Here is a 10000-nt window from a genome sequence, read left to right as displayed (position 1 = left end):
CCTTTCGGGCGCGGTGGAATTTGCCGCGGAGGACGGGAGAGTGCTTTAGGCCACGGTTCCTTCCGTACTTGGCAGCCGCACCCTCAATACCGCCGGTTCCATGACCGACCGAGCGCCGCACCGTTCCTTTAGTACTTGGGCAGCAACAAAGTCGGGTCGTTACTCCACACTCGCCGCAGGAAGCGACCGGCAGCCGCCAGCCTTTTCAGACTCGGCAGCGTTTGCCGCGGAGGACGGGAGAGCGCTCGCACCACGGTTCCGTGTGTACTAAGCGGCAGCGGCATTAGCTCTCGACCGTCAGTTCCTTGACCGACCGCACGCTTCGCCGTTCCCCTCGTACTGGGCAAGAGCAGCAGGTCGGGTCGTCTTACTCCCATTCCGCGCAAGAGTGCCGAGGCGGACTTCAGAAAGCCCACCCAACAGTGTGCGTTACGCCGTTTCTACCCGCGGGCGCGGCCAAGCCAACCGTCCAAGGTTGCAGCCGGCGTCCACTGGGCGCAACAAATTTGGCACGGGGCGCCCTTCGAAATTCGGGCAATCCCCGGCATGTTCGGGTATAGCCGTCCCCGCGTCCAAGCGGGGCCAGCGGCGGAAAGCGTCGGGCGCAGCGAGCTGCTTCACCCACACGGGGTAGAAACAATGGCGCTCGTCACCCTCGAACAATCCGGTAATGATCCTTCCGCAGGTTCACCTACGGAAACCTTGTTACGACTTTTACTTCCTCTAAATGATCAAGTTTGGTCATCTTTCCAACAGACCGGCGCAACCGAAAGGCCGCGCCGGACATCGGTCCGAAGACCTCACTAAATCATTCAATCGGTAGTAGCGACGGGCGGTGTGTACAAAGGGCAGGGACGTAATCAACGCGAGCTTATGACTCGCGCTTACTGGGAATTCCTCGTTCAAGGGGAACAATTGCAAGCCCCTATCCCAATCACGAAAGAAGTTCCACGGGTTACCCAGTCTTTTCAGACAGGGATAAAGACACGCTGCTTCCTTCAGTGTAGCGCGCGTGCGGCCCCGGACATCTAAGGGCATCACAGACCTGTTATTGCTCTGTTTCGTGCGGCTAGGAGCCGCTTGTCCCTCTAAGAAGGTTGTAAGGTGCTGGGAACCCCGCACCTATTTAATAGGCTAGAGTCTCGTTCGTTATCGGAATTAACCAGACAAATCGCTCCACCAACTAAGAACGGCCATGCACCACCATCCACCGAATCAAGAAAGAGCTCTCAATCTGTCAATCCTCCCAGTGTCCGGGCCGGGTAAGTTTTCCCGTGTTGAGTCAAATTAAGCCGCAGGCTCCACTCCTGGTGGTGCCCTTCCGTCAATTCCTTTAAGTTTCAGCTTTGCAACCATACTTCCCCCGGAACCCAAACACTTTGGTTTCCCGGAAGCTGCCCGCCGAGTCATTTGAGTAACTCAGGCGGATCGCTGGTTGGCATCGTTTATGGTCAGAACTAGGGCGGTATCTGATCGCCTTCGAACCTCTGACTTTCGTTCTTGATCAAAGAAAACATTCTTGGCAAATGCTTTCGCAGTAGTTCGTCTTGCGACGGTCCAAGAATTTCACCTCTAGCGCCGCAATACGAATGCCCCCGTCTGTCCCTCTTAATCATTACCTCGTATTCCAAAAACCAACAGAACAGAAACGAGGTCTTGTTCTATTATTCCATGCAAGTTTATTCAGGCGACTCGCCTGCGTTGAGCACTCTAATTTTTTCAAAGTAAAAGCACCGGCCTTCTCGAGGCACACAATGAAGTGCACCAAGAAAGGACCGGCATGATGTTCAGTCCGAGCCGTCGCATCGGGTAGATGCACTACTCGTCTGGAACTGAGATCCAACTACGAGCTTTTTAACCGCAGCAGCTTTAGTATACGCTATTGGAGCTGGAATTACCGCGGCTGCTGGCACCAGACTTGCCCTCCAATTGATCCTCGTTAAAGGATTTAGAGTGTACTCATTTCAATTACGGGGCCTCAAAAGAGTCCCGTATTGTTATTTTTCGTCACTACCTCCCCGTGCCGGGAGTGGGTAATTTGCGCGCCTGCTGCCTTCCTTGGATGTGGTAGCCGTTTCTCAGGCTCCCTCTCCGGAATCGAACCCTGATTCTCCGTTACCCGTAACAACCATGGTAAGCAAGTAACCTACCATCGAAAGTTGATAAGGCAGACACTTGAAAGAAACGTCGCCGGCTCGTGGCCATGCGATCAGCACAAAGTTATCCAGAGTCACCACACAATACGGGCCGAAACCCGATCGATCTTGGTCTAATAAAAGCACCCGTCGCCCAAAGGGCTTCAGGCTCACTGCATGTATTAGCTCTAGAATTGCCACAGTTATCCAAGTAGGAAGAAACGATCTAAGGAACCATAACTGATTTAATGAGCCATTCGCGGTTTCGCCTTATTTCGGCATGTACTTAGACATGCATGGCTTAATCTTTGAGACAAGCATATGATTACTGGCAGGATCAACCAGGTAATCGTTCAACTGCGCGTCCCGCCTGTCAAGCAGGCCGGACGCCGTTTTTGCGATGCCGAGGCCACCTTCAGGCGCCCCAGCACGCTTCGTTCTTGCAAAGAGTAGCACTTTGCACAGTCCGAGACGACGGCGTTCGAGCTCGCTACGGCGCCCTCCCCGAAGGGCCGGGTATCGCCACGCGGCAAGAAGCACGCAACATTCTCGATAGACTGGTTGTGTCGACTCGATCACGGCTTGCGGTTTCTCTTGAGCCCGCAGCACAGGTGGACCGACCGACACTTGCAACGTAGCCGAGACGGCAAAGCCGCCAGGCGACGGGTCACGCCCGCGCCTTCGGCGCTTTCGCATTTGACTCGTCCGAGGACGATGCGGAACACAACTCGATATCGTGGAGAAAGCGTCGTCCGACAACCAGCCCCTAACGCATCAAGCGGATGAGGCTGCAGACGTCAGCTGTGGGATCCACGGGAGCGATACCGGGGACACGCTTGACGGGCACGAAGCCCGCCGCATATCAAACACCCAGGTCGCTTTTGGGGGCGACTGCTCTCTGGGACCCCCATATAATAGCAGCGATAAGTTCCCAAATCTCCATGGGGCCGTACTCGTGCCACTTTCGACGAGCGTTTGGCGAAAATCGTGCCGCCTCGCAGCGCCGCGAGCGAGATGGAAAGCTTACGTCGGCAGCGCAATGCCGAAGTCGTGAAAGCGCAGCGCGTCGACCGAATGCGCGAACGGCAATCTCTCGCCTATGGACAGCGCGGTTTCCAGAACAATCGCCTTTCTGTGCCCCTACGGGGCCGCACGCTAGCGCGGCCCTTTCGCCGTTTCCGAGCACGAGTGCGACCGGCGCGGGCGGCGTGCTCGACACCCCGGCTGACGCCGTTTCGGACTTTGTCTCTTCGCGCGCTCGCGCCAACGCCGCGGCAAAACGACGACCTCTGCGCGGTTCTTTCCCGGTTCCCGGCGTGCTATAGTGCAGCCAGCCGGACGGTGGCGACGACTCAGTCGCGGCCGTGCGGTGGCTTGTACGCCAAAGTTGCGTGACGGGCGTCGAGCTCCCGCCGCGGCCCGGCTCAGGTGGTTTCGGACTTCTGTCTCTTCCGAGCGCTCGCGTCGTCGTGGGCACGATTCTCGAGTGCGGAGCGGTGCGCGGACACCACCACGAACACGCGCAAGCCGAAAACGGCACTACGGTACAACGTCGGCCAGGGCGGTACGGCCCCCTTATATGAGCAGCGATAAGTGACCAGATCTCCACGGGGCCGTACTCGTGCGACAAGGCGGCGTACTGCGCCGAGCCGAGCGCCAATATTTGGCCTTGGCACGGCCGATTTGAGCTCTCGCGATCGCCGCGGTACCGCCGCTCACCGATTCAAGGCACGCTAGCGCGGCCCCTTCGCCATTTTTCGAGTAAGAGTGCGAAAAGCGCGCGCGGCGTGCTCGTCGCCCCGGCTGACGTAGTCTCGGACTTAGTCTCGCTCACGCCGCCCCGGCTGACGTCGTCTCGGACTTAGTCGCGCTCACACCGCCCCGGCTCACGTGGTTTCGGACTTCCGTCTCTTCCGAGCGCTCGCGTCGTCGTGGGCACGATTCTCGAGTGCGGAGCGGTGCGCGGACACCACCACGAACACGCGCAAGCCGAAAATGGCACTACGGTACAACGTCGGCCAGGGCGGTACGGCCCCCTTATATGAGCAGCGATAAGTGACCAGATCTCCACGGGGCCGTACTCGTGCGACAAGGCGGCGTACTGCGCCGAGCCGAGCGCCAATATTTGGCCTTGGCACGGCCGATTTGAGCTCTCGCGATCGCCGCGGTACCGCCGCTCACCGATTCAAGGCACGCTAGCGCGGCCCCTTCGCCATTTTTCGAGTAAGAGTGCGAAAAGCGCGCGCGGCGTGCTCGTCGCCCCGGCTGACGTAGTCTCGGACTTAGTCTCGCTCACGCCGCCCCGGCTGACGTCGTCTCGGACTTAGTCGCGCTCACACCGCCCCGGCTCACGTGGTTTCGGACTTTCGTCTCTTCCGAGCGCTCGCGTCGTCGTGGGCACGATTCTCGAGTGCGGAGCGGTGCGCGGACACCACCACGAACACGCGCAAGCCGAAAACGGCACTACGGTACAACGTCGGCCAGGGCGGTACGGCCCCTTATAAGAGCAGCGATAAGTGACCAGACCTCCACGGGGCCGTACTCGTGCGACAAGGCGGCGTACTGCGCCGAGCCGAGCGCCAATATTTGGCTTTGGCACGGCCGATTTGAGCTCTCGCGATCGCCGCGGTACCGCCGCTCACCGATTCAAGGCACGCTAGCGCGGCCCCTTCGCCATTTTTCGAGTAAGAGTGGGAAAAGCGCGCGCGGCGTGCTCGACGCCCCGGCTGACGTCGTCTCGGACTTGGTCGACGCCCCGGCTGACGTAGTCTCGGACTTAGTCTCGCTCACGCCGCCCCGGCTGACGTCGTCTCGGACTTAGTCGCGCTCACACCGCCCCGGCTCACGTGGTTTCGGACTTGCGTCTCTTCCGAGCGCTCGCGTCGTCGTGGGCACGATTCTCGAGTGCGGAGCGGTGCGCGGACACCACCACGAACACGCGCAAGCCGAAAACGGCACTACGGTACAACGTCGGCCAGGGCGGTACGGCCCCTTATAAGAGCAGCGATAAGTGACCAGACCTCCACGGGGCCGTACTCGTGCGACAAGGCGGCGTACTGCGCCGAGCCGAGCGCCAATATTTGGCCTTGGCACGGCCGATTTGAGCTCTCGCGATCGCCGCGGTACCGCCGCTCACCGATTCAAGGCACGCTAGCGCGGCCCCTTCGCCATTTTTCGAGTAAGAGTGGGAAAAGCGACCGCGGCGTGCTCGACGCCCCGGCTGACGTCGTCTCGGACTTAGTCGACGCCCCGGCTGACGTAGTCTCGGACTTGGTCTCGCTCACGCCGCCCCGGCTGACGTAGTCTCGGACTTGGTCTCGCTCACGCCGCCCCGGCTGACGTCGTCTCGGACTTAGTCGCGCTCACACCGCCCCGGCTCACGTGGCTTCGGACTTGGTCTCTTCGAGCGCTCGCAGCCAGGTCGGGGCCGACGCCGACGTCTGCGTGGGGCTTCAACGATTCCCGGCGCGACGCAATGCAACTGCGCGCAGGATGCCAGCGACTCCGCCGTGGCCGTGCGGCGGTGTACACGCAGAAGTTTCGTGAAGGGGTATCGAGCTCCCGCCGCCCCGGCGGACGTGGTTTCGGACTTTAGCGCTCGCAGCGATCTCGCGGCGATCGCTGACGTCTGCGCGGTTTCAGGTGTGCTACGATGCAGCAGTCTGCCGCACGACAATTTACGGAAGCGAGTGCATTCCGCCCCGGCGGACGCGGCAGCGGACTTTGTGCCTGCGGGAGTGCTCTTGTTGCTGTAAAATTTGAACGGGTGCAGCTGCGCGAAGCAAGTGTACACATTTTCTCTCTCTCTCTCTCTCTCTCTGCCTCTGAGGCGACTGTAATTTTAATTTAAATGCAATTGGAGGCGGGAGCAACCTGATGAGAGTAGGCGGACTTCGGCACACCTTGTAGTTTAGAAATTGTTTTCAAGCTTTGAGGACATACACAATCGCGCCATCTGCTTTCCCCGTCTCTTTGGCACTTCATAGTGTGTGCAGCATGCTCTGCATTCCAAAGAAACGCGCCTGTTTCTCCCCCTCTCTCACGTTCTTCTTGTCTTTCTTGCTGCTCTTGTGAGAAGTTGCTATGCTCTTTACTCGCTGTAAAATAGAATGCTTGCGCGAGCCAACAACTTGCGTGTCTTTCTTTTTTTTTGTTGTTGTTGTTTTTTTCTCTCTTCCCAAGACGTTTCTGCCATTATTCACTAGCTCTCGTTCTTAGTATGCAACGGAGCGTTAGCTCGCGCCATCTACCTTTCTTTCTGTATGGCGAAGGCCGTAGGTTTTCCTAGTTCCGCACACAGATGGCGCGGATGCGTTTTCGCGCCAGTTTCGAACGACCTCGCTGTACACATGTTTCTCATTTAAAAGTTTCAAAGGGGCTTGCGAAAGGGCGTGGTCCTTTTTTCTTGCGCAAGGCTGAGCTTTCCAGCTGTGCTTAAGCTATGCTAGCATGTGTGCGTATGTGTGTGTGTGTGTGTGTGTGTGTGTGTGTGTGTGTGCGTGCGCGCGCGCGCGTGCGTGCGCGTGCATATGTGTGCGTGTGTGTGTATACACGCACACGGTAAAGATGATGGGGTAGCGCTATTTCTTTCTTTCTTTCTTTCTTTTTTAACAACACCTGTGCTCCACATGGCGATCTTCCTGCCCTCTATGTTTCCGGTTGGAAGGAGTGCGCAGCCTTTTCTATATTTATTTTTTTTTTTTTTCATTCTCTTTCATTCGTACATGAGGCGCGCTACCTAATTCTAGCGGTCGAATCGACACGTTGCAATCCGTCCCGGCCTGTGCCGTATGAAAACTTTCAGTGGGCCTTGCGGTAAATAAAAGGAAATGAGGGAAATGCGCGTAGTGTATTACACTTGCGCACGGGCTTGAAACGAAGGCCTCAAAGAAAGCCGCCTTGAGCGGTCGCATTCAGACGGAAGTAAGCATTCCCCTTGCGCGTGTTTTCCGCTCGCCTGTTCCGTTTTCTACGAGGTTGCCTTCGTTGGTTTTGCCTTGCGAACAAGCTTGCGCTCGGGTCTCGTTTCTACGCGACGGCGTTTCGTTAACAGTGAAAGACTGAGGCGTCGCGAGTTGATTCGCGAGATAGAGAGCATAGAGTCTCTAGACGGGCTGGGTTTTATAAGATTGCCCACGCTGTTGCTGAGGTTACCAATGTCGCCAGGGCACCCACAAGGCAGTGGTACAATGGAGTGAAGTGAAAGACATCGCTTCTCGGCCTTTTGGCTAAGATCAAAGTGTAGTATCTGTTCTTATCAGCTTAATATCTGATACGGGTTCTATATGGACCCACGATATTAAACCTATTTTTGGAAGTTGGCGGAGTGCTTGAAGCCTGCTTCACCTCCGCCGCAGGTCGGCCCGGTATTGCACTACCTCCGGGATCGGCCCCCGCTCACTTAGGTGAGACTTCATTCAATCAAAATGAAGAACACAAGCTCGAAGCGAGCACTCACGTGACACGCACCATTCCCATACTATACGCAACGATGCCGGTGTTTCTGAACGATTGTCTGCTGTAATGAGCCACTTGGGGGGGGGGGGGGGGGGAAGGGTGATTAGCCGTGGGTTTTGCAATCAATGTAAGTCCCACTCAAAGCCAACACTGCATTTTGGAGTTCACTATCGCTTTGATCCGTAAACGACAGCAAGCTCGCCCTGCGAAAATCCGCTGCCCTAGTGGAAGAAAGGTTCCCTATGAAACAAAAATGGAGTGCCCGATTTCCGGCAACATTTTCGCTGCAGTGGGACCGAGCGCCTCGAAAACAAACTTGTCGTATGGCCAAGTGTGGCGAAATATATTCAAGGGTTCAGAGGTGCCTCAGCTTTCCAACCTGTATGTTATGAATACCTGTTGCTACCTTTTCGTCATCATCATCCTGCTGGCTACGACCACTGCAGGGCAAAGACCTCTCCCATTATTCTCCAAGCACCCCGGTCACGTGTAAGCCCGGTCACGGTCGCCGTCTAGTGCCTGCGCCCTTCCTAATCTAATCTGCCCTCCTAAATTTCCGCCACCCCGTGCTACGCTTCCCTTCTCTTGGAATTCAGTCGGTAACCCTTAATTGATGATCTTCCCCCCACATTGCATGCCCTGCGCACGCCCATTTCTTTTTCTTGGTTTAAACTAAGGTGTCATTAGCTCGCGTTTGTTCGCTCACCCCCCGAATCTGCTCTATTCTTATCCCCCGTAGCGCTACACCCATCATTCTTCTTTCCAAAGCTCGTCGCGTCGCCCTCAGTTACCCTTCGGTAATCCTTAAGGTCCTTCGTTGCGGCACTCGCGGCATCTTTCTCATTTAAATAAGGCTATTTCGTTCAGTTTTGGGGGAAAACTCAATGAGCTAGGCGCGATTGTGTCCCCGGCGCCGCTCTCAACAAGATGGCGGCGCCCAGGCTTTTTGCCTGGTGGTTCGGCTTGACGCAGAACACGCCTGCAGGGCAGTGAAGCCGCATTGAAGGGGCAACGAGCGGCGCAGTGAAGCGCATGCTCGGGCGAAAAACGCGAACATCAGCCAAAAATACAACCAAATGGCCAAATACGAATTTCCGTTATGGGAAATTGGAGTTCAGTTGGCGCGTTGCGCTCGCCTAAGGTAAAGAACATAAATGCGAGTGCCACATCAGCCAAGTCAATGCTGAGGATCGCGTATCATTTCTTATTTATTTTTCCCCTTGCCTCCTGGCCTGCGTGGCCCTAGCGCGCATGCCCACGAAAGTAATGCAATAAGGAAAACGCGAAATCATGCGGTGACGGCTGTATCATATCCATTGTGCGTGCTTTGTTCTTTTTGGACTACAGTGGTGTGCGTTATGAGAAAGTTTCAGTGACCAGCGAACCTATATTTAGAACCACATTTACGGTTACTGCTAACAAGCTGCGGGTAGGTGTTTTTTTTTTCTTTCTTTCTTTTTTTCGCTACGAACGATGGGTTATCGCAACCGCGATCGGTTGTGCTAGACGCGTTCTTGCCAAACGTTGGCTCTATACGCGACCCGTGACGCGTGGTCGGCACATTCAAGCAGTCCATTGCAAACCGTTCCAAGAAGAAGGATGCTAGCTCCACGTTCCGCCGGGAGCGCTAGTTCGAAGATTGTACTTTTAGACCCTCGAGGAAGCACCGCCATCCCACGTTTTCTATAACGCGCTAAGACTCAGAGCGACAGCGACCACTTGTCTTTGTCAATATCTCGGACACACTTTTTTTTTTTTCTTTAATCCAGATCGTCAGACGAGCCCGCGTTCACGCGCACTCGCTCTCTCCGATAAGCAGGGTAGCTCGGTTGGGGTGTTGTAGGGCCTCGCGCATGCGCTGCTGAGTTCGTCGCTTCGCCGGCCGGTCGACGCTGGCGCGGTACTGGTAATCAACTTCGACGGGCATGGTGAAACGTCACTGTGAAACGTCACGACTAGCAATGCAATGTGTTTGCGAGCAATCGGAGAAATGAGAGAGCCCCTGTAGATTAGTGGAAACGTTCCTCCAAGTATTACGTTTGCAATTTGCGCCTACGAACATGAACTAGACAAAGGAAATGATCTGTAGCCGCCTTCACTTCATAAAATTCCCGTACGAAGAAATTTGCGTGCGCACGTGATCTCCCGCATGAAACCAGACGATAGGTTAATTTTAGCCGTTCATTTCGATTTGCCGAATGTAAACCGGAACACTTTCTCCACGCGCTCTTGAGGTTTGAATGACAATCAATGACATGCTTTTTTTATATATTTTTGTTTGTTCTATCTGGAACCAAAAGAATTCAGAACGCCATTTCAATCTTAGATTCGATTCACGCCTTGCGTTACGTCACCCCTGGCATATCTGATGAACACGCTCTGCTGTTAAGCTTCATGATCACGGCATT

The 10000-nt window shown here is 55.7% G+C and overlaps 2 non-coding genes across 2 annotated transcripts; one reads left to right on the top strand and one right to left on the bottom strand.

The window, feature by feature from the left end:
- Window positions 1-668: 668 nt before the first annotated feature.
- On the bottom strand, window positions 669-2483 carry LOC139051118 (small subunit ribosomal RNA). The gene has a single exon (XR_011509247.1). It is a non-coding gene; the product is annotated as a small subunit ribosomal RNA (ribosomal RNA).
- A 4860-nt stretch (window positions 2484-7343) lies between these two features.
- Window positions 7344-7535, top strand: LOC139051144 (U2 spliceosomal RNA). Its single transcript, XR_011509265.1, has one exon. It is a non-coding gene; the product is annotated as a U2 spliceosomal RNA (small nuclear RNA).
- Window positions 7536-10000: the final 2465 nt, after the last annotated feature.

The sequence above is a fragment of the Dermacentor albipictus genome, chromosome 10, assembly GCF_038994185.2.
Source record: "Dermacentor albipictus isolate Rhodes 1998 colony chromosome 10, USDA_Dalb.pri_finalv2, whole genome shotgun sequence".
In the NCBI taxonomy this organism is placed as follows: domain Eukaryota; kingdom Metazoa; phylum Arthropoda; class Arachnida; order Ixodida; family Ixodidae; genus Dermacentor; species Dermacentor albipictus.
Note: the sequence above shows the minus strand (reverse complement) of the source record. Positions and strands in the feature narration are given on the sequence as shown.